The following is a 24,637-nucleotide window of genomic DNA, read 5'->3' as shown; positions in this document are numbered from 1 at the left end:
GCCTTTTTGTGATTTTATACAATGTCATTACCTGAAGCACTTACTTGAGAGAATTCAATTGAGTATATTTTACCTTGGTTTCTGGCTAAAATAGGAACATTATTTTATTTGGGAATGGACTGATATTTTTTCTATTCTGTTTACACTTGAGTGAACAAGCATGACGATGTGAGCCTACTTCCTCTTCACACTGATGCCCACTCCTCTACATAAGCTGTTTTTCAAACATCTACAGCATAGAGAATGAAAGAATGTTTCCCTAAATTGGACCTATATAAATAAGAAGACGACTTAAAGCCTGGCATATGTATCAGTCATTTATTGCCAAAATTGTGCTACATAGCAAATCATCCCAAAACATATTGCCATAAAAACCAACAAGAAGCACTTACAGCTCATGCATTTGCAGGTTGGCTGGGAGATGTTTGTAGTCTTGAATGGGCCTGTTCTTGGGCCTGCAGGCTGCTGTGGACGAGATGGGGGCTTCTGCTGGTCTGGCCAACCTCTCTCCCATGTCCAGGATACACTAACTGCTGACTCCCTTCCGGTCTAGAACCTCAGCTGGGAAAACTGGGACGACTGTACTCATGTCTTCCGGCAGGATAATCTAGACATTTTCTTGTGGCAAAACTCGAAGAACAAGAGAGAAAGAGGAAACATTCAATGACTTTTCTGGAGTCCGAGTGTGTTTTTCAAGTCTCTTAAGTTTCAAGTATATTTTTCATCCTGACACCATGTTTGCTAACAAGTGGCCAAGAGAAGAATCAGGGGATAAAACTGAGAACTCTGCCAAGGGTGGGAGATCATGGCACATTACAGGGCAAAGGACTTGGATGCAGGGAAGGAGGAATTATGGGGCCTTAATGTAACCAACACTCCACCATCTGTTGGTTGTCCCCCTCCCCACCCCATCCATTCCTGGCCTACAAATTCTACATCTCAGCCTTCCTTTGAAAGTCAGACTTTAAAAGATCAAGTCCCTGATGCTGTATGTGATTATCCCAGCCTTTTTTCCCATCCAAGTCCTTAAGGTAGTCACTGTTAGCTTCCATCATTTGCTTTTCTGTTTCTACACTACTGAGTGTTATTTCATAACCGACTTTCTTCAGTCAGACACTGAGATATTAAGAACAGAGTATTTGTTTTGTAACTCTGCAGAGTCTGATAGAAGCTGGAAAGAAATAAGAACCTCATCAGTGGTTTCAATACTATGTTCGCTGGGCTTTTATTATAAATCCATTCACTCATAAATCCATATGGCACCTTTTTGGAGTTCTAGTATATTAGCTTTTCTTCTGGTTGGTGGTTGGACATAACCTGACAATTCCTTCCTTCCTTCCTCTCTCCTCTCTTTCTCTCTTTAGTTCCCCTCCCCCACTTTTTAAACTTTTCTTTGGCTATAAGAAATTTGACTTTGTTGGGGATAAAGGGTAAATGAGTGGGGCAAAACCTTTTCCATCACAGCTAATTAGATTTTGGATTCACTCTCCACAGCCAGTATTTCTTTAGGTGTATTACTTATGCACACCCCCTAAAAACAGGTGTCAAAACACATTAAAGACACAGCTTCCTAAAACATCAAAGATGACTAGGTCCTTTATTCTGTTAAATGCCACCACAAAGTTACAAGCCTGTCTCAGTTAGTCTTGGGAAGTGGATTACTGATCAAGATACAGGCAATTTGGGTGCTGCCCTCAGTACTGATCTCATTATCTCATTTATATATGTGTGGAATGGTACATTAATATAACACTCACAGTCTGACTAATATATGCAGAGGCCAAAGAAATGTCAGGCAGGCAAGTAATTCCAGCCACCTTTCCAGAGATGCCAGGTAGAAACAAACAGCTAGAATGTGGAAAAGAAACAGAGTAAGTCTTGTTAGGTGGACAGTTCTAGGGTAAGCCACATAAGATATCAAATCTAATCTTTCAGCTTCCCAGTAAATGTTTTAATAAGAGCTTCTGGGGCCTAGATTTTCCAGGACAGAGTTGACCTCTGTGTATTTCACTGGCAACCAGGATTTGAAAAAGACTAAAAGTAAAATCCATATTAGATTCATCACAGGTACACTGAGTGGTGGGATGGGAAGGACACCTCTAAAACATGCTGTTTTATCCTTAGATCAATTGGGGAAGAAATTCAATAAAGATTATTGTCATTATGTAGATGAAGAAAATAAAGTTGAATGTCTTGCACAAGTTCACAAAACTATCACAAGACTGGATTCAAGAGAATCCAGTACTATCCAGCTCTAGAATCACTTTCCTTTGCTACCTTAACAGATGGCTGCAAGCCTGAGCTTATCACATAAATAAATAATTCACACAGTAGCTGAGGAAGGACGTCATCCCAGCCAAGATGAACCCACTCCAGAGTAAGTGCAGAGAGCGCTCCTCATTTGTTGAAGACCGTGTGATCCATCCTAACTAGGTATCTCATTGTTACCTATTCCTACTTCTTGAGATGGGTAAGAAAAACAAAATGAAAGTGACAAACATGGGAACAGATCAGATGCATTTGGAAACAAATCCACTTTTTTTAGGTCTCCCTATTGTTCACTCTTCATTCTTCCACTTAAAACCTAATATGGCATTTAATGGTAACTGTTTTTCCAGGATACAATTTTTCTTTTCTTTTCTTTTTTTTTTTCTCCTTTATCTTGAACAAACTGTTCAATGAGCTTTTCTCCTTCCCTCTCAACTTCTAACACACTCCGGGCATTCTCTCACAGAGAATCAGCCAGGTTGGCTCTGTCTGCTCAAGTCCCTGCTGTTCTCATGAGAAAAGAAAAGAAGGGGCTCCATGCCTGGAGTGTGTGAAAATGGGAGTGAGGTGAGGGCAGTGTGGCACAGGTACTGGGCTGAGGGCATGAATGGATAATCACTCCTGTCACAGCAAATAGACTCTGTCACAGGAATTCCATGGTTTTCCAGAGGAAATCAGCTTTCCCTGCAGGCTGCCAAGCCCAAATGAGCTCCTTACTGCACCTGCAGATCTGAGCATCAAGCAATTATTCCACTATCTTGCCTAAAAACAAAGACTGTGCTCCCCTTCGACAACCTCTAACCTTTTCCAGCTAACATAAACTAATTATATTTGCAGCAGGGTGGGGAGGAAAGCTTTCCTAGTCCTCCGTGGGAGTTGTCCTTCATGCTTTGTGCCACATTATCAGTTCTGGCAATCCTAAGTTTGACCAACTTTTAATTAAGGGAGTTACTGGTGGAAGAGCTTAAAGAGATACAGAGAAGACCTTATCACAAATAAGTCTCCCTGCCCAGAATTGAGCAACTGGCCTGAGTGACATCCACTCTGCATTCAGCAGTGGTACAAGATGATAATTGTCACTTAGCAGCAATTATAGCTTGGTCAAAATAGTTTTTGTTTTGTTTTTGGAAAATGTGTTGGCCCACAATTAAGTGTAAAGAATAATTACCCAAGCCACAGACATTGAAGCAAGTTTTGAGGTTAATTAAGACTTTCTATCCCGACAGTCTAGGATTTTTGCAACCTTTTGCTGAGAGAAGTCTTGAACGAAAAGGAGATAATAAGATACAATTAGCTGGAAAACAGGAGGGTCAGAATTCCCAGATGAGAAAGAAAAACTAGCCAAGGAAATCAGGCCAGAGGGACCACCTGGGCCACTTCAGATGCCAGAAAAAGCCATGGCCATTCATCTGGTGGATGAGACAGAAAGTGGTATGCCTGCCACTCATCACATCCCTTACTACACCTCCCCACTACCCCTCCCCCCCAAAACAAGGTCACTGCTATAACAGTAGGCACCCAGAGTAATTGAAATTCCAGAAAGTGCCTCATTAGAATAGGAAACACACAATCTGATTTTTCTTTTTCTGTCAAAGGTGTACTCAAGTCTAGAAATTATGTGGCTGGCCTTCTTTGCAGTGGCTAGGAGTTATAGGGAGACTTTCTGATAGTTTATGAAGGATGATGTTTAAATAAGTACCTTCACAGCTGAGAGGAAAGGGCCCAACGGGACCTCCTGGACTTGCTGCCCAGGGCATGGAATATACAATATCCACACCTGCTTGCTCTCTCTTCACTGTATCAAAAGGGTACCTCTTTTTCCTTCCCTTTGGGTTCATAATCAACATATTGTGTTTTAAGCTCAGCAGCAGCTGTTCTTTATCTAGCAATTCAGAATCCTGGAACTATTGCTAGAGCTTTCTGGGTTCTTAACATTTTTTTTACACCCCCCCAAACCACCCCCACTCAAAACCACCCCCATCTTGCCCCCCAGCTTTGCTCCCATCAGCAACACAAACTTTGACACTTCCAGCTGGCGGGTCCCTCTGACTGGAAGTTGACTAAAAACTGCCAAATCATTTTCTTTCTTTTTTTCCTTTTTCTTTTTTATTTTCCAGTACAGCTGGTGCCAAAATGGGATGATTTGTTTTGCTCCAGTCACTGAAGTTTTTGTTTTCTTTTATTTCAACCCCATGCTGGCTTCCCAACTCGATGCTGAGTCATCTGGTGCAGGTGTTCTGAGCGGCTGGTATTTATGTCACTTGCAGATGGCCTGGGTAAATTACATGATGTTCCTGCAGCCCCGTCGAGACTCAGGGCTCTCTTTGATCTGGGGGCTTCCTGTGGCTCCTGCTCATGAACAGAACTTCAGGGCAGTGGGTGAATGCTTGGATAAATTCTGCCCAAAGATGGTTAGGTTGCAGTGGGCCTCATGGTCTGATGGGATCCAACTGAGGCTAAGGGAGGTTGACAAGAACAGGAAACCCTGGAAATGACAAGGTACCACAGCTTAATTTACACAAGGAATTGCATACCTAATGTGGCACAGAATAGGAACAAATTAATGCTAGAGTTGCTGAAGGAGAGGCCCCATTCTCTCTCTCTGAAGGAGGGAAAATACATGTTGGAAAATTAAGATCTGGAATGGTGAAACCATTAGGTCTTAGAAATACATATTCAGTGTTTGCCTTTCCTTACTCCTCTTCCCAGCCAATAGCCTCCAAGGCCTAATCCCATACTCAATGCAAAGACCGCCTCTCAGGTAAGGACCTGGGATCACATATAATTATACTCTAGATCTGGAATATGAATCAAGAACTTACAAATACAGCCTTCATCTGAGAAGGCTGTCTTTTATTATGAAGTAACACACTCCACTAGGTAGTCTCAATGTATTCTCTTCCTAGGAGTATTCAGAGTTTAGCAAGGGAAATCGCTGGCTCTAGCCAAAGGCATAAAGTACTAATTTAAATTTTCAATAACAGGTTTTTGGGAGAGTTGTGCCTTCTCAGAACTGTGGAAATCCCACTCCTGCATTGCTTCTCACAGGCTGACCAACCATCTAAGAGGTTTCTTAAGAGAAGGGACTTTCAGTGCTAAAACCAAAACAGTTCTGGAAAAACAGTTATTATGCTAAAGTGTATCTAGAATTACCTGAAGAACTAGTTAAAACATAGATTCCTGGACTCTGCCCCAGGGATAATGATTCAGTTGGGGTCCTGGGGATTTACATTTCTAATAAGCTCCATGGTGATGCTGAAGTTGCCAGATCAGCATTATACTTTGAATTGCAAGCAGCTAGAGCATCCTTTGCTACTCTCAAACAACTTCTGAAGACAAGATTACATGTAAGAGCAGACAAAAGTTAGGAGCACAGATGGTGGAGCACTGCCTATAATATAGAAAGCCATTCTTTTCTTTAAAAAAGTGACTCGTCTTAAGTGTATCAGTCAGCTCTTGACACAACAAGCTGTGTAAAACAACCACAAAATCTCAGCTGCATGCAACAATAAACATATTTGCACACTCACTGGACTGAAGATCGATTGTAGTTCCGGCAGTTTAGGCTGGGCTCACATGGCAGTTGTGTTTCAGGCTTTAGGCTGCGTTCAGGTTTATTCTACATGTTTCATTAGGGCCACCCAAAGCATGGCAGCAACCACTGGAGCAAGCATAAACATGCGGCACTTCTGAAAGTTTAGGCTCATAGCACAGCATCACTTTCACTCACATTCCATTGGCTATAGCAGATCATGTCCCAAATAAATGGAATGTGGTAGTATGCTTTTCCAATGGAGATAAGTGAGGAGGGAATGAATATTTGCTGGACAATAATGTATTCTATCTCAGTGATCTCAGAGTTTGGGAATACCCAATCTGGTGACTGAAATATAACTAATATATGTTTCATAACCTATAATCAATTTTCAGGCCTCTTTTTCTCATAGCATTCAGGTAGAAAGAGTTATGAGGTAGCTGAAATATTTACTAAATACTAGATACTACAATTCAGGTCTCAGTTACCCTCATTTTTAAAGAAAGTTTCTTGATATGTTTACATTCTTTGGTTGTTTTGATGGAAATCAAATAGAATATAGAAAATGAAATGTTCACTCAAGTTATAAGTTTTTTAAGGAATCAAGGGTTTATTTAATTTTGTTTAATCTGAGCTATTTCTGATTCTTGTCTTCTTGATTCTTTCCTCTGAAATCCTCATTCAGCTTCCATTCAATAAACCTACAGATTCAGTGGCTTGTCCCCACATAAACACTAGAAATGTTTCATGAGAGAAGGCACAGATAATAGTCAAAATAAGCAGATAAATTATTTAAGAAATTATTTTGATTTAATAACACAAATATGCTTTTTTCCAGCAAAAGACTACAATGCCATCATCTTGTTCTTAAAACATGTAAGCTGCCCCGATTGCTGGCAAAAGGCATTAAGTGGAATCAACCAGTATACTAGTTTTAAGAGGCATCTGTTATCCTAGACAGAGGCTCGAAGAGAATGAATATGCTCAGAATGTTGGTCTTAGCAACAACTGCTCACCACAATATGCACTTTCCATTGGTTTAGCAGAGGAAGGGCTTTGTATGACTTGAGGTCATTTGCCATTTGGACAGCCCAAAAAATCACAAACATTTATCACTGAGCCCTAGAGGACTCCTCTATTAAAAGACAGGCCAATTTCTTGAACTATGCCTCAATCTGGATCCAGGTGATGTGCCATGGTATCTGTAGTTTTCTGGCTGAGTCACAGTGACCCGCACATGACCCTGGCATGAAGCCCCAGAACACAGTATTTGCATCACTTTGGTGTACCAATGTGAGCATCCATAGTTCTCTCTGAAAGCACCAATGGAGGAGCAGTGCAAATCAGTCATGAGTTGGGACTACTTCTGGAGTTCCTGCTTCAGAGGGGACTAATCCTACAACCTCTAGGAAGGGACAAAGATAAATTCCATTTTGTGCTGCCAACCAGCCTTAGACTTTAGTGCAAGAGACACATGGATAAAATGAATGACTGTAGCAGTTTTGAAAGGGTAAAACAAGGGAGATGTTTTAATAAATGTGCACTATGCATTGCAGATAAAGAAGTTGGAGTCAGATACAGTTAACGAATACCTGCTACTCAAAATTATCCTTCTGGAGTTGTGCTGTTCAATACAGTAGGTAGTTGCTACGTGTATTTGACTAGTTAAGTTAATCAAAGTTTAAAATTCAGTTCTTCAGTCACATTAGCCATATTTCATATGCTTAATAGCTACAAGTGGCTAGTGGTTGCCATATTGGACAACACAGCTATAGAACATTGTCATACTGAAGAAATTTCTGTTGGACAGTGATAATCTAATGTCTTGTGACCTCGACTGAGGTGGTGTTGGATTTAATGTTTTTACATAGAAAACATATTTTGTTGTTTTGTTTCCAATGCTCTGGAAATCTTCAGTTCTGTAGTAAGGATTGCCCCAGAATTGGAACCTAGAGAACTCACTTACACCAAGTGAATATATGGCTACTACTAATATTAAAATTTCTGCTCCTGATTTTTAGAATGTTTGTTATGTATTAAACACTGTGCTAAGCACCTGACACATATTGTGACACTTGGCTCTTACCTTAGAGAATAAGAACTTTCTGTAGATTACTTTAAGAAAAATGCAGTTAAGAGAAAATAAGTAACTGCCAAGTTCATGATTATGGAAATATATTTGAATCTAAGGCAAATTGCTTTTCTTTGTTATTTTTTTCCCCTGACAGCTACTGTTTGGTGCCCTGCAAAGAAAATGTAATCATGTTCTCTGTCATAGCTAGAGGAATCCATATTAGCCACGATGATACTAGGAATCAAGACAACAGAAGAGGACAGTTGTAACCCTCCAATCATTAATAATTTTTATCCCCCCCCCATATGTTTTTATCCTTGAAATTGAGGCATGCTGAGAGATAGATGTCGACTCTGTTGTACAGTGTTGGGTATGAGGCCTGACAGGATGGTGTAGAGATTTCCAAAGATGGTGGTCAGCAGACCAGAATGGCAGGTTCTGATCTGAGACAAGCTCTTATGGATATTTAAGGGGTCTACTGTGTGGTTGGAGGAGACCAAATTCTCGGCAGTGGTGATAATTGTAACAGGACAGTGGTGGCAAGAGGGTATAAGGATGGGAATGACAGCACCATGATTACTGAGGAAAATGCCCAGGATGCAGCAATAGCCTCTGCTAAAGACTGGAATAGAGACAAGAAGAACAACCGTGGTCAGATGTAGGTAAGAGATAAAGTAAAGGGTATTTGAAGTCTGGCTGAAGAAACTGAGATTCAGGGTAGGGATCCTAACCAGTAGAAACACTTGGAGCCAACTCATGAAACCAAGGCAGAAATTCATTTGTAAATTCCAGGCAAGCATGAAGAAAGGCTACACTTAGGAGATTTGTAGGTCCCCAGGTTCATCCCAGAAACAAGGCTTAGGGCAGCAAGACCAATGTTGAAACAACCACATGAATAGATTAGGATCCTAGTTTTCTTCCAAGATCGGTTGGAGTCAGTGTACAGACAGAGGGATTTAGGAACCTGAAGTTGGATGAGGACTGCTGTTCTCAAAGCTTTGGACAAGAGAGAATCCAAAACCCTTTTGTTTCTCTCAGTGAATCTCAGCTTAGCCAGGAAATTTTGGAGGAAGAATATGGGAACACATTCAATGTTCCCATTCTGAGATAGACTGTACACTCAGAATAAGAGAATGTCATGGGAATACAGAAAGAAACTAAGCAGTTGTAGAGTGTTGCCTTCTAAGATGTTCAATAATGAAAGTACCTTATCCTATTCAGTTTACAGTAAATTACTCATGTAGGAAATGGAACAAAAATCTCAGAACAAGTATTGTCCATCCTTGTTTTATTGCAGAAAAATTTGCCATCGTCTTTCATTTGGAAACGTTTTCTTACTTTACACAAGGAAGGAAAATATAAGCTTCTCAGCACCTGGTATTGTTAGTGATATATAACTAGGGTGACAATTTATGATTTATCATCCAAATAGGGACACTCTTGTGAATGAATGTAATTATTTATAATTATACCAGAACCACAGGTGTAAACCAAGACTGTCTGAGGCAAACCAGGGCAAACTGTTACCCTAGATTTGACCACAGCTGGATGTAATTGGATTCATGCCATTTTCTCACCCCAGCTGCTGAATATGACCTAAAGGTTTCTTTCTCTTTGCTGTCAGTTGTTTTACAAGCCGACTGAACTAATGATATAAATGATGATAATGTTCAACATACATTTTAAGTAAAAATAACTAAAATAAAGGGAAATGTGATTGATAGCTATTATTGTTTTTATTCTTGAAGAAACACTCGATAGAATATATCCAATTAAAAAGAAATGTCCAATAACCATTCTCCACTCCATGGAGGATAGTGTTTCTCTTCAACTTTTAAAAATAATTGATTTTCTACTATGCTCAAGAGACTGTGTTATATATTCTAGTTTGGGTATAACTGGGGGTACATTTGGGGAAATTTGGGGAGTATTTTGGTTGTCACAATGATCGGATTGCATTATTGGCATTTAGTGGATGGGAGTCTGGAATGGTAGATGTTTTATCATGTGCTGGACAGTTCCACACAATGAAGAAATGTCTCAGGTCTCATTTGACATTCACTGGGGGTGGAACATGTGTTTATAAAGACCTAAGCCTAAAATCTGACTCTATTTTACATATAAACCCAAAGCATTTTTTTTTAATATGGTTAAAGTAGCAACTACCATACACAGTGAGGGAATGTATCCTTTGTTTTATTTGGCACTTTATCAAGAATTGTTAACTATTTAAGAAAACCACATTACAGAAGGCAACTCCACTTATCATAGTTGAGTGGCAGCACAACACACCTGCATTTGTAATTGGCGTTCAAGGTGACCCTATACATAGGTGTAAATGTCAATTACTTAATTATATCTTCTACTGTAGTTATGCCTAAGCACACATTGAAATACTTATCACTTTGTCATAAGTTACTCTCCCCATACTTTCTTTTGCAATTTAATGTTACAATGTGATTGTGGAGTGATATTGACTTGAAAATGTGTGTGGGTAGTTTATATTATCTTTGAATTTCATTTCCATATATTAATGGCTGTGTTATAAAATCTATGATATATATATAAGGCCTTCAGGTATGATGGGACTGTGGACCAGGTCTCTAGGGTAGTGTTACCTAGTGTAATCCAGGATTGGCAGCAATGAACTTATAAGAAATGCAGATTATCAGGTCCCACCTAGACAGCTGAATCAGAATCTCGTAGAAGGTAACTCAGTGATATGTGAGTTAACAAGCCTTCCAGGTGATTCTTATGCATGCTCCAGTTTTAGGAACATTGCTGTAAGTCAAGGATGAGTAATATGCATTGTCTTGAAGAACATATAATGAGAGACTTAAATATATCTCCCTAATTTAACTTACATGAATAAGAAAATCACAGGGATCATGATGAGCAAAGGCATAATAAAAATTAGGTTATAACCTAATTCCAGAGCTTGATATACTGAACATGATGTATCAATAGCAAGAAGCCAGGTTCTGAAACAAGTTTAAACTGTGGAACTCCGATTAAAATGAACAGGACTCATGCTGTTAAAACTCGGTCCAGTCCTAAAAACAAACCCAACAGAGTACTTGGGCTGTTCCAAAACGCGTCATTCCCTGCCTTTTAACAGGGAGTGAACAGCTGGGATGTGTTATTAGTAAGCCATGTTTTCATAGGCTTTCTGGTTTTCTTGAGCCAAAGTCTTACAACAGTCTTCGGAAAAATTAGTGCCTGAAGCCATTAGAAAGTCTTTCGTTGTCTTGGAGAACTGCTGAGTAAGTCAGATCTCAAAGGCAACAAGCCCATGAGGACGTGCTTTGCCACCTTTGGCCTTTCCACCATGGAAATGCCTTTACAACCAATTACACTATTCTCAAATGTCTATTTACTTTTAATGACTCTAGTTAAATGTTAAGAGTTGTTCAGACGACCCAGTTCAAGACTAGCAGAAAAACATTAGGCAGATCAGTAGATGAAGCTGGGAAGCTCTCAAATAAATCAAGAATCAAATTGGCATCATAATAAAAGAGCACCAGCTTGCTGGGCTCCTATATATTTTGGTGGTACTGAGTCAGGGCTCACTTTTCGAAAGACATTTAAAGAATTCAATATGAAGTCTTGTTGGGTAAAATGGCTTTTGGTTTCTAGATATATTCTAACATCTTCTGCCTTTCCTTTGGGGAATTGTGGAGATTTTTTGGTTCCAAATTGTCAGCTTGATAATCTAGCTGTCATGGTTTCACCAATACAGGTCCCAAAGATATTCTTCATGGATTTTGTCATTGGGAAAAATCCTGAAACATTGTCTTCTTGCTACACACCAGAAAGCAGCCCTCCTTAAGATACTTTCTTGGCTGCTCTCTTGATGTTGGCAACTGCATGGCTATTGGTTTCTAACTTTGGGCTGTTTTCAGTGCTACTCACCCCCAGCAAGCCTATTTGTATCCGAGTCTATACTTCAGGATGTTTTCAAAAATATTGTAATATTGTCCCTTGACCATATTTCATAAGGTCTGCAGTATATTCTGTCCTTTTCTTATGGCTCACAGGCAATTGCTACAGCTTCAAAACTCCCACAAGAGAGAAAGAGAGTGAGAATGAAGTGAGAAACCCAGTGAGAGACGATGGGAGGGAGAGGGAAGAGAAAGAGCCAGGAGGGGGAGAGGGAGTGATATTGGAGCCCACTCTTTAGCTGTCTTAGGGTGCAAAAATCTATGCTCTAAAGCCATGTGGACAAAAGTATAAACTCCCCACTTCCCTACCTCATGTTGGAGGCAACTTCACATTAACATTCACATTCCCTTTGGTCCTGAGAGCTGCTCAAAGAAACACTTAGCAACAGGTGGTCCTGGTTGCACTTAAGCAATTCCCCTAGGGAATAACACATGCTTACAGGGTAGATTCCCAGGCCAGTAAACTCAAGACAAAATTACAACTCCCAGTAGTCAGCTCATTTAGTCTTACACAATGGAGTCCATCTTCTTTGTTGGGAATGGAAAATATATTCCTTTCAGAAAAAAGAATAGTTTAATAGAAGAGGGGGAAAGTAATTGAAAGTTAACAGACTCAGGAGATAATAAAAGTTCTGTCAATGATTAGCTCTGGGATTTAAGGCAAGAACTTGAGATTTCTGTGCATTAACAGTGTTGATGTGTATAAAAACTACAGGTTTAAAAATCCTACATGGCCAATGAAAGGACTTTAGTGTTATGCAGAAGCATTAACTTGGAAACAAATTTGGTGTTTTTTCTCAGATTTTATACAAGGGTAGATAGGGTAAAAAAAAAAAATTAAGAATCATGGAACTAAATCTCTCTCCAAAGAAAATTTGCTACCCTAATGTTCTATTTATTCATTTCAACCAAAATTTATTGAAAGTTCTCTCTGAATTAACACTCCATATCAGAGATCTGAAATACAAAGATGAACAATGTATGGATTTTGCCTTACAGTTTGCTATTCCATGATTCTATTCTCCCAGCTATAGAGTGACCAATTAGCACTAGATGTAATGTCCCTTAGAATCTGATTTTCATTCACACTCTTAATGAAATGTCATACTTAATGTCAACAGATGTCTCTTATTCACCAAATCCAATGCATCAACTAGGAACATCTGTTTCCCCTGGGAGCTTGTTACACTGTATCAACTAGGAGCATCTGCATCCTCAGGGAGCTTATTACAAATGCAACATATCTGGCCCCACCTTAGACCACCTGGACAAGAATCTGCATCATTTGTATGCATGCTAAAGTTTGAGAAGCACTGATGTACAATATTCCACGTTCTTCATCCTTCTAAACTGAAGAAATAAATGACCTGGTACTTATTCAAAAGAAGCCTTTAGCTTTACTGGCATCATTACCCTTGGCAGCATAAAATATTCAGATTTCTTATAATAATTTAGAATAATCTAATAAAATAAAACTAAATTGTAGGGGAAAATGTACCCTGTTATTTCTGTGACTAAGTATTTCTGGACTTAATTTGTTAAGGTTGAGCATCAAATTGATACCTTTAGCATTATTTTAGTTAACAATTACTCAATAATTTTTGAGTAAAGGAATGAATGAATATCAAGAACACAACAGAATAAGGTATCATAAAGCATTGGTTAAAAAAAGAAAGGACCTGACTTCCACTTCTGGTCAAGATGGAAAAACAGGGTAAACAAGTTATTTACCCTCCCAGCTGAAACAATTGAACATAGAAAAAAAAAATAAATGAAACAGTTTGCAAGGAACTGAACCTCAGGCAACAAAAGAGTGATCCCTGAGAGACAGTAAACAAGTGAGCTGAGTCCTATGACTACCCCAGATGACTGATGTTTGCCATGAGAGACTTTCCAGACCATTGCACAAGGGCTACCTGGGAAGAGACCTCCAAACTCTTTATGGAGAAGAGACAGAGACGAGCCAGGGGAGAACACTGCAGCTAAATCTGACAGGACAGAAGAGTACCAGAAGGGGAGTTTCACACAGAGACTATAGAGATCTGTGGAGTACTGATAAGTGTATGTATGTGATGGGACTTTCTGAAACTAAGGAAAGAACCACGTAAAAGGATTAGATACTTCCCATTGCTCAAACAGTACTAGAAATAGTGCCTGTTTCCATTGTCTGACTAGAAAACATTAAGATTTCTGGGACAATGGGTAGGGTGTAGAGAAAGGTCTTACCCCAATATTGGGGATTAATTAGCTCTAGAGTGAGCACTGCTCCAGCCCCACCTAACAATTCTTCAAAGCAAGACCCAGAAGATCAAACTGTTTCCATGTAACTTAATTGTATTCCTAAAAAACTCCAGCATATAAGAATACAAAAATTTTCAGAACTCAAGGCGATAAAATTCATAATGTTTGGTATCCAATCCACAATACCAAGCAAGCAAAGTATTGCAAAAACAATCCATTATAAGGAAATAACTAATCAATCAAAATCAAAACTAAACTGACATAGGTGTTTGAATTAGCAGAGAACATCATAAAATTTTTAATTAAGATTCTTTAAAAGCAGGAAAGGTCATGCTTTTAGGGGAAACATCACCATCTGGTGGTATTTTCAGGTATTGCCAGTAAAGATTTTAAAAAGAGAAATATGGCTTTACTTGGGTTTACAAATTCTTGTATAAATAACTAGCACTACTTGTATAAATGAACAGTTGAACAATTGTATAAACCATACAAGGAGTATTCAGCCACTTGTGTAAATTATATGTCTATATACATATATGCTTATATATGAATATTCAGAATTATGTAAATTGAAGAGATGTCTGATTAACTTCCTGAAATAGTTATATCTGTGAATTAAATGCTATTTGATGTCATATTGTAGCCATTCTATCATATTACTTGGGTTTATTTCCTTCACATAACTGACTGCCATCTGATTTTTCTCATATATTTGTTTATATATTTATCATGTGTCTTTCTCTATTAAAATGAGGTTCCAGTGATCAGATATAATTAGGATATAAGTAAAATAAAAACTCATGCATTCATTGTGAAACTATGTGTAGATGTTATAATCCCAAAATCAATGAATAGTAAGTCTTACACAGGTCAGGTATCAACCTCGTTGACCAATTTTAGTTTCTTGTCAGGCAACTATTGATTTGACCATTGATACTAGAGAGGCTATGGAGACATGGAAGGATTAAAACCATATTCTACCCCTTGCTTGCTGGGTGTATCAATCAAGTTAACCTTTCTGGCAACAGAAACTACTCTAGGTATTTGAATACACACAGGATGGTAAGTTTAAAAAACTAAAAGAGGAATTGAGGCCTCTCAAAGATTAGAAAGAACAGGAAGACACTATGAACATTAGGGCTGAAAGTTCAATAGGCAGAGCCTGTGTTGCTGGGATCTGGGAGTCAGGGTTGCTGGTGGGGGGTGACACCATGAGAGCTGTTGGGAGCACAAACAGAGGCACTGTCAGGGAAGAGTGGAGCCATCCAAAGTGCACAGCCTTTGACAGAGGTGCAGTAGAGGTAGTTAGAGGAAGAGGGGGAAATACCCTGGCTTGCTCCTTTCTTCCTCACTCCAATCTCCTTCTCTTGCATCCTATTGGATAAAATTAGCCAAAAGCCATTTTGTCAAGGGAACATGGGAAATACAGTTTGCATTTGGCTCTTTACTTTGTCACTTCTTCCTCATCCTCCAGCTATATCTTACCTTTTGCCTCCTCAAAAAGCTTCCTTCGAGCCTTCAGATTAAGCTAAGCTTCCCTATTTATACAATACTCTTGGAAGATTTACTACATCCCTTAAAATAGTATCAGAATTTGTGATTATTAACTTACTTGTGCATGTATATGGCGAATGTCTTTCTTCCCCACTAGGTGGCAAGCTCCATGAGGTCAGTTTTCCTCACTGTGGACCTTTCCACACATAACTTAGAAAGGACACTCAGTATCTACTTGTCAAATGATGGATGATGTTTTTCCACCCATATCTTCCTGCCTGTCCTTGAAACATGATTAAGACTGAGGCTTCACGGAAAAACAAGCACAGACTTGAATTCCTATACCAAGTTCCAGGACATGTGGAGGTTCCAATTCACCACTCAATTCACCTTATTTTAAAATACCAGAAAGAAAAGTCCCAACCACTTCTCAGCTTCAAACAGTCTCTTCTACAAAAATTCAAACTAAAAGACTCAAGTCTATCAATTCTAATTGTGTAGATAGTTTCAAATATCTCATATATACTAAGTTTTAGGGACCCTGATGTGTATAGAACTCAGTTCCTGTGCTCAGCAAGGTCACGGTCTTTAGGAGGAAAAAACAGGAAAATACATGATCAAATGTTTTAAAAATCACAAAGTGCTCTGCGAGAATGCACCTGTGATGAGAAGTTAGGGGGAAGCTTCACAGAACATGTGGCATTTGAAAACGAGTAAGAAAGCAAAACTGAGGCTTGATAGCAAATGGTATTAATGCCTGTGCCTTATCTTTTGTTCCCCTAGAAACAAACCCTAGGACAAAAATTCAAGGCAAGTGATTTATTTGGAAATTGATACCAGGAAACACCAGTGGTGGAATGGGGACATAAGACAGGAAAGAGGAAGCTGATACAGGGCAAATTGCTAAATTACTCTGAACAACAGGGGCTTAAACTCACCGAGAATCTCTGAGAAACAGTACCGACCATGCTTATGTTTGTGATTGCTGAGAGGTGTAGAAGCTGGGGTGTTTTATATACCAACCCTCAGTGATTGATTGAAGACTGCTTTTGTGGGAGGTATTAGTTCCTGGCACTTCTGCCTTCCAATGTGTTTTAGTTCCCTAGTCTGTTGAAGCAAATACCATGAAATGGTTCAACTTAAACAATGGGAATTTATTTGCTCACAGTTTGAACCTGGGAAAAAGTCCAAATCCAGGTGTCATCAAGGCAATGCTTTCTTCCTGAAGACTGGTAATCTTTGGCTTCTCTGTCACATGGCCAGGCACATAGCAGTGGCTGTTGGTCTCTCCTAAGATTTTATTAATTTCAGCTTCTTGCTTCTGTGACTTTCTTCCTCTCTCTCTCTTTGAATTTCATTCTCTTTTAAAGGCTCCAGTTATAGGATCAAGACCATTCTAATTGAGGTTACATACAACTTTAAACCACCACACCATGTGCACTGGCAGAGATGGCTCTGGTGGCCAGAGAAAGCCCTCACACAAAGAGAAGCAGAGGCTGGAATTTACTGCTCTGAATTGCATGCACTGAAATAGTAAAGATCGGGGAGCATGGGAGGAATACCAAAAACATCTCCTACTACAAAGCAGGGAACTGTTACTTTACTTAGTAGACATTGGGGCATCATCAATGGCTCCAGGAATGTGGAGAAAGAGGAAGTAAAAGATGACTCTGAATACTGTCAGTGTGGAGTGTTGCACTAGAACCTTAGAGTCAAACTGATATTCCCTCTCTCTCACTCTCCCTAAATAGCCATTCTTAAATAATCCTTCTTTTCTTGTTCATGAATACTTCTCAAGTTTATTTTCTACTAACATTGTTTGGACCCTAAACTATGATCCCACCTAGATATTTACTCTAGTTTCACAGTTGCCATTGGAAGTTCCTGAACCTAGCTGCTAACCATTCTCCTAACAAATTTAACAATAACCTTCCGACTGGGCCTTTTAAAGTTAGTCTTCTATGGGACCATTTCAGACCCGTCATAATATGAGTCCACACTTCCTTTCTTCCTTCATGCTAGCCCCTCTCACAGAACCCTCCATTCCAGTCACACTAAATTTCTCATTTTTTTCTTTTATTTTCGTTTTTCCTCTTTATTTTTTTATCACTGAATATCCACTCATGGTCTTTCTTTTGTCTGGAAAGCCAAATCTGCAGTGTTGCAAACACTTGTCTATTCGGGGACTTAAATTTCCATATATTTCTCCCCAACTTCTAGCACAGTACATGTTACATAATATTTGCTTAACTAAGAGTGCAGGAGAAAAGACAGCTTGTTGGGGAAAAATGATGAGTCCAGCTTTACCCCTATTGATCCTGAAGTATCTCTGGGACATTTACATAGAGGTAGAAAGCAAGAAACTGGAAAGGAGGGTCTTGATCCTAAGAGAGAGGAGAGCAGGCATGCATCTGCTTGAATCTGAGTCTGAAAAGAGAACGTGATTTAAATCACAAAGCACATAAGTCTTGTCTCTCTTTGCCACCAACACTTTGTTCCATCTAGGAAATATAAAGCAGAGGATTACTTGCAAGAATAAATGAAACCACCTATGGCTGCAAAGGAAGACTTCAAAGTGTAATAATTGGATAGAAAGAAGGAAAATGGGAAATTCAGACTAAAGAAGGAATCCTGACCTGCCACTCTGAAAACCTCCATGTTCAAGTAGTTTGCAATAAAGTATTACCTTCCTCCTTTCTTCACTTTCCATTGACATTCTGCATGGCTCTATGCCCTCAAAGTCCTGCTGACTCATAAGTCATAGGTGAAATCATTGTTGGTTAAATCAAGAATATATATTTCTGTAATTAAGGAAAGAGGAACACATGAATGTTCTCCATAACTCAGGAATAACCATAATGGGAACACTAGAGGAAAGCACTATTTTAAGTTCAATATATGAGATATCTTCATGAATCTGAATCATGAAGTAGTACCCAGAATGAGATTTGACATTTATTCTCATGAGGAAGCTATCGAGTTTTATGTCTTGTCTCATAAAGTTGCCTTGCTTTGGCAACACTACTACCAGCAAACCTCAAGGTGAGCAAACCACATGCTGATTTTCTTATATTCCTGGAAATTCCAGAATCAGAGCCCTTGTCCAGTGATTTTAATTTGTAATTTCCCTCTATGTGGCTTGGATGTACCTATATTTCTAATATAGAAACTGCCTTCTGGTGTCAGGGTGTGCTGGCACATGAATGTATTGAATTAAACATCTGATTCTCAGAGATAAGCATGAATAATAATACAGTGTTTGTTGCAATGGCCAATGCAAAACTTCAGTGTTATAGAACTTCCTAGATCACAAATCCTAACATAAAAAGATATATAGAAACTGATGGGGGCAGACTGTGAACAACAATAAATTAAGTCTAACCAAGAACAATGTGAGTTCCCAGAGGCAAAACTATGCAGGAGTGGGCTACTCCACTGGAAGGACATATGGGAATCAGGAATTGAGGCAGGAAGTGCCTCTGATGAAAAGGATGTGGGAGCCTTCAGTCCTCTAATAATCGTGAGAAGATGTCATAAAGATGTTTTAATACTCAGGGAAAGCATTCCTTGTTTTCCCTGCAGCTATGAGGGCTGGTCATTTGGCTTAGATTTCAAAGCCTATATAATCCTTTAGACATTTCTGGAGGAACTTTACTAAGCAGGAACCAAAGAACTAAGACTGCATTTGCATCAGGATCAAATGTGGGAGGCTACTCTGTGCTATCACATAGGGTTCGACCATGAAACTATTAAGGATATGCCTGTTTGAGCATATTTCTATTCTCTTAAATTAAGTACGACCACCCTGAATTTATTAATCAATTAGCTTATCAAGTCCAAAATTTTCCCCTCAAGGTTGACTTATTTTTCTCCATTTTATTGAAAGGAAAGCACCCTTAAAAAATATGCATTTTTTGTTCCCGTTGCCTGCCCATGCAAAAAAAAAAAAAGTATTTTTTGGCACCACTTTCTACTTTAGTAAAAAAATTCAACAGAAACTTTTCTAGGACTATAATATTGATTAATGAGCAGCTAAGCAGTACACTAACAGAATTTTCACAGAAACACACCCATTAAAAAAGCTAACGAACGCTTCATAGCACTGATAGATATTCTATGGAAACTTCTCTTCTACTTGCTAGTAGTTTGAAGTTTTTCATCTGTTTAGTACTCCAAGATAATGCTACTTTTGATATGAAATGCAATGAAAAATTAATCTGCTAACATTCTGCTTTCATTACTTTTGAGTGCCTACTTCAGTAAGTCTTTTAGGAGACACAGTGTCTAGCATGTACAGGTTCTCGTATGTATACTCAAACCCCAGTTTATGACTAAGCTTTTGTTGCCCAGTTGATGCAATAAACCAGTCAGTTTGACTTGTGTTGTTGCCTAAATTGACCAGTTTTTTGCTTGGCATCATTGAATCACTGAGGCAGCAGCTAAATGTGCATATAAACACAGATTCTGGGTTTTCAGTAGCAAATCATATACAACCTTCCCCAGCCATATGAAACCTTTATTGCCTCTCTTTGGACCATTCAATCTCAGTTTTGCTTTAGGTCAAGGTGCTGTTTTGACACAGAAACCTATATTTGTTATCTTAAATTGACTGAATGTCTACCATGTGTCAGACATTTTTCTGGGCCCACGGGGTTACAGTGTTGAGCCAAAGAGACCTATGGACCTTCTACCCATTCTTAAGTCATTTTCTCCCTTACCCATCCCCATCTTTTTGTCATGCTTTGTCTCCTCATCTAAGCATGTAACGTTCCACTTCTTCAACCCTACAGTGTTCAGGCTGTTTCCCGAAGAATTGAATTCCTGGGTTTATAAGGCAGTGCCTGCTAAAGTGAGTTGACCTTCAGGACTGTAAAATCTCATGTGCTAGTTTCCCCTTTGCTGAATTTCATGATTCTAAGCCTGACAACACAGAACCATGGATATATGGTTCTAAAGAAAAGTTGCTTCTCTGGAAAGCATTAGAAGGAAGAGGAAATACTTTGGTTAGTTTAGTGAATTTTATTTTTCATACCAATATTTAAATTTTCCTCTCTGTGAATATCAGCAGATGTCAAGGGATGGTTAACGAGTGCTCCTGTGAATGAACTTCTTCTACCCCTTTGTTTTTCACCAGAAAAAGTCAGGCACCAAGCAATTAAGTGTTTGCCCTGGTCCACACTGTCTGCTGGCTTGGGAACTGAAAATCAGTGTAAAAAGTAGAGATAAAATATAAGCAGAACGCATATTTAAAGTTTAATTCATTATTATAAAAATGCAAGTTTAATCACAGTGATAAATTATTATTATTCTAAAGGCCAAAGTCTCCTTAGACTCCTTAAATTACTTCACTTAGGGAAAAAGAGACAACAGCACAATTGTCCATAAGCATATATAGTTAACATATTTTTTAGCATCTATAAGGAAGTGAGTTCTTTTTTCTTGGACAAAAGTCTGTATGATATAATCTGTTTCCACTTTTTAAATAGAAATATATTGGGTTCTTTACACTTTTACCTTCTATTTCTAAAATTGTCCAAAGGCAATGTGATTTTTGGTAAGTGGTCTAATACCTCAAAATCACTTGACTGCCAATGCCTAATTCTAAACCTGATGTTCTAGAGAAATGTGTGGCCTTAGCCATGCCAAAATGTTTCACTGTATGTTTAAAAGGTCACAGATTTAATAATGCGCTGCAAAAAAAGGCTTGCATTTAACTGCATCCTTTATTTTTCAGGTACTCATCCAGCATATACAAGCACTAGAGGAGTGCCATAGGCTTTAAATTCATGAGCATCATGGAAAAGGCCCATTCTGGGCTCTGTACACATTAACAAATTATGTTCCATTAGATCAATGCAGAAATTAATTGTGGGATTCTTTTCACATCCACATTGTTTCCTGGCTCCATTGCAGATCACTCAATTAGACACCTCTCAAGGCCTTTGTGCCGGACTAAAAGTGGCTAATTGTTCCATTTCTGCATAGAGTGATTCATCTCCCAGATGTCTCAAACCTTTCAGCAGCTCTGCTCCACCAATATCTCGACCTATGAAAATAGAGTCATTTGGGACCCAAGCAGAGGGGAGAGATTGAGAAGCAAATAGAGCAGAGTATTCTTTACCCCTGCCCTTTCGTATGATTAATCTTTAGTGAGAAAGGACTCCTGAATCACTCTCCTGACAGAACAGCCCCTTTGCCCCATCTGCCTCCCCACATGAGGAGGGATGGATGAATACATCCTTTTTTCCCTTCTTCCAGGTGCAGCCTTATTCACACTCAAGACTGACAGCACATAATAGAACTGATTCTACTTGCTCATTGCCTTAGCTCTGTATTCTTTTCTCCTCCACTGTTTCTCGTTTGTTCACATCCCAGGGACAGATCTACCCAAACTGAAAATCCAAAAATATCCAAAGATATAAACACTTGTTTCTTTGGGTACTGAATTAAGTGTGTGTGTGTGTATGTGTGTGTGTGTGTATGTGTGTGTGTTCTTAAAGAAAACCTGGCTTCAAAGCCAGGAGAAGGGTCCCTAAGCTACTGGGTGGGCTTGAATTTTTTACTTTGACTTTGAAAATTCAGCTTTGACTTTGCATTTTTCTTAATTTTTTCCTTGGTACATAGAAAATAGTGTTATAATAGTGTTATATTAAAATAGTGTTCATTCTAATAGTTTAATATTTTGTAATGAATATTCTGGATTACAGAGAGGTGTCCATTCTTACTCTCTTGAGTGCTTTAAACTTTATTTAAAGGAACGGATATTTTTATCATCATCAATTTTATTTTTTAGATTTAACACAAGTTGGTAAAAATCTTCTGATTTTCAATGAGATGAGAAATTGATACTTAAAACAAAATTTTAACTCCATATGGATCCGTATCTAGGGATAGACTAGAACCTACCAAAAATTAAATTAAATATTAGTCTTAGTTGGAGGTCCCTGAAAGCAGACCCTGAGCCTATGAGATGTGAGTGTCTTTAGTTTATTTGGGAGATGATTACAGGAAGTGAGTGAGGAATGACTCAAGGAAGGGAAGGCAGCCTATAGAGGGTGTGTTGTCAAAATAGTTACCACTGTGTGCAGCTCCAGCTCAGTCCAGCTAAGGAACTCTGAGAGCTCTAATAGAACATGCAACTTAAGAACTGTAGAGCAAGGGAGCTGGAGTAGTGTTTACACACTAATATCCATCAGTCAGTGATTGAGGGCTCTTCACAAAAGGCTTAATTAAAGCAACATACCTGGGCAGAGTACACTAATCCCCAAATGGTCTTAAGGCAAACTGATGCAGATACAGCATTTGGAAGACTGCAGGGGAGCTTCAGGACATTTTCTAAACAGAGTAGTCAGGGTACCAACACTGTCTACTCCAGTAATGCACTTTCTGAAACTTCAGCAAAAATGGTCACTGGCTTTAAATTAATTACTGATTAAGAATTACTAATTACTGAATCCCTGCACTGCTGTAGAAACCCCTGGCTTTGAAATGTTAGGCATCCCTTAAGTCTTCGTTTAGTATTACTGGCATTTCTGACCATGTTTATCTGTCTCTTACTTATCCAGACCATCAGCATGGCTAATTATCCTGGAATCACAATTCTAGGAGGACCTATACATTTTTATTATTTGTAACTACAATATGAGGAATGTTTTCTCCCTGAACCATTTGAGAGTAAGTTGCTAACCTGATGCTCCAAAACCTCCAAATATTTTACTGTTTTCTAAAAATCAAAGATTTCTCTTACATAACAGAAATCCATCAAAATAAGGAAAATAACACTGATGCATAACTACCATTTAACCCTCAGAACTCATTTAAATTCACAGATTGTCTCAGTAACTACCTTTCTAGTGAAAAGATTCATTTCAGAACCATATGGTACATTTTAGTTGTTGTATCTATTCAGTCTTTTTCCATCTGTAAACTTTTCTCAGTTTTTCTTAATGTTTTTATCTTAAACATGGCTAAATTTTGAAGATTACAAGGCTATTTTGTAGAATGTCCTTCAGTTGGGGTTTGAATTTATCTTTATTTTTCCTCATGACTAAATTCAGGTCATATATCATTAGCAGAAATATTACAGAACTAATGTTGTATTCTCAGTGTTTCGTATTATATGGCACACCATTCTGATTTGTACCATTACTGGTAAGATTAACTTTAATCACTTGATTAAAGTAGTGCCTGCCAGCCTTCTCCACTGTGAAGTTCCTATTTTTCCTGTTGTGCCTGATAAATTGTGGTTTCAGGCTACAAGAGAATACTGTTTTATACAAACAATTTTGGAAGAATAATAAAAAATCATTAATCAGTAAGTTATTTAAATCAACAGCTATTTCTTCGAAACATTCTGCAAGCAAGAGAAATCTTATTGTTTTTGTATCTCTGGACTGGCAGATCCAGGGATGCCCAAAACTATCCTTGTTAATCATTTTTTTTTCCTGAGAGGCCAACAAGAGAGGTAAGAACATATTGATGAATAGAAATTGGGATATAAGAACATATTTTGATCAAGTCGGTGTCTAATAATTCCCAGCAGAGAGGTTTGAAGAACCCAAGTTGAAACATATGCCCTAAATGAATGTCCTGCTTACCACCTTAAATTTCAAACCTTAAAAACAGCTTCCTTATCACACAGTGCAAGCGATATGAAGCAATGCCCAGTATATTTGTCAGTATAGAGGGAGTGAAGAAAGCAAGCTGCCTGGTCTTCAAAGAGTTACTGTTTCCTTTGTATGGAATGAGTGTGGACAGAAATACAGCCCCTATTAAACACACAGTCCCCCTGCCACTAGCAATGATGGACTGTGGATATTCTGGACTTTGAGACCTATAATCAGTAAATGTCTCTCATCTTTTAAAATGAGGTGGTACATAGCAGTGAACTGAGAGGTAGGCAGAGACTGCTGGCTTTCTTCATTGCAATAGAGTCTAAGAGGTTTATCATAAGAAGATCCTGACTTTTGGGGGATCAAAACCAATTTTAGTTCAATAAATAGAACACCAGACCAAAAGTGTTAAGTTCTATGTAAAAGGTACAGAAAATAGTAAATGGTAGTTTATGAATGAGTTTCCTCAAAA

The 24,637-nt window shown here is 38.6% G+C and overlaps 2 long non-coding RNA genes across 3 annotated transcripts in view; one reads left to right on the top strand and one right to left on the bottom strand.

The window, feature by feature from the left end:
- The window catches only part of LOC143646659 (uncharacterized), a 207,237-nt gene extending 204,674 nt beyond the window's left edge, over positions 1–2,563 (top strand). The window contains exon 7 of the long non-coding RNA XR_013157566.1: positions 2,286–2,563. This is a non-coding gene — a long non-coding RNA (uncharacterized LOC143646659). The remainder of the gene's footprint in view (positions 1–2,285) is intronic.
- Positions 7–24,637, bottom strand: part of LOC143646676 (uncharacterized) — a 94,529-nt gene continuing 69,898 nt past the window's right edge. For both annotated transcript variants that reach the window (XR_013157576.1, XR_013157577.1), the window contains exons 3-5: positions 4,287–4,753; positions 1,758–1,848; positions 7–630 (exon numbers count right to left, since the gene is read on the bottom strand). This is a non-coding gene — a long non-coding RNA (uncharacterized LOC143646676). The remainder of the gene's footprint in view (positions 631–1,757; positions 1,849–4,286; positions 4,754–24,637) is intronic.

This window comes from Tamandua tetradactyla, chromosome 1 (genome assembly GCF_023851605.1).
Source record: "Tamandua tetradactyla isolate mTamTet1 chromosome 1, mTamTet1.pri, whole genome shotgun sequence".
NCBI classification, from domain to species: domain Eukaryota; kingdom Metazoa; phylum Chordata; class Mammalia; order Pilosa; family Myrmecophagidae; genus Tamandua; species Tamandua tetradactyla.
This window is presented reverse-complemented; position numbering and strand designations above follow the sequence as displayed.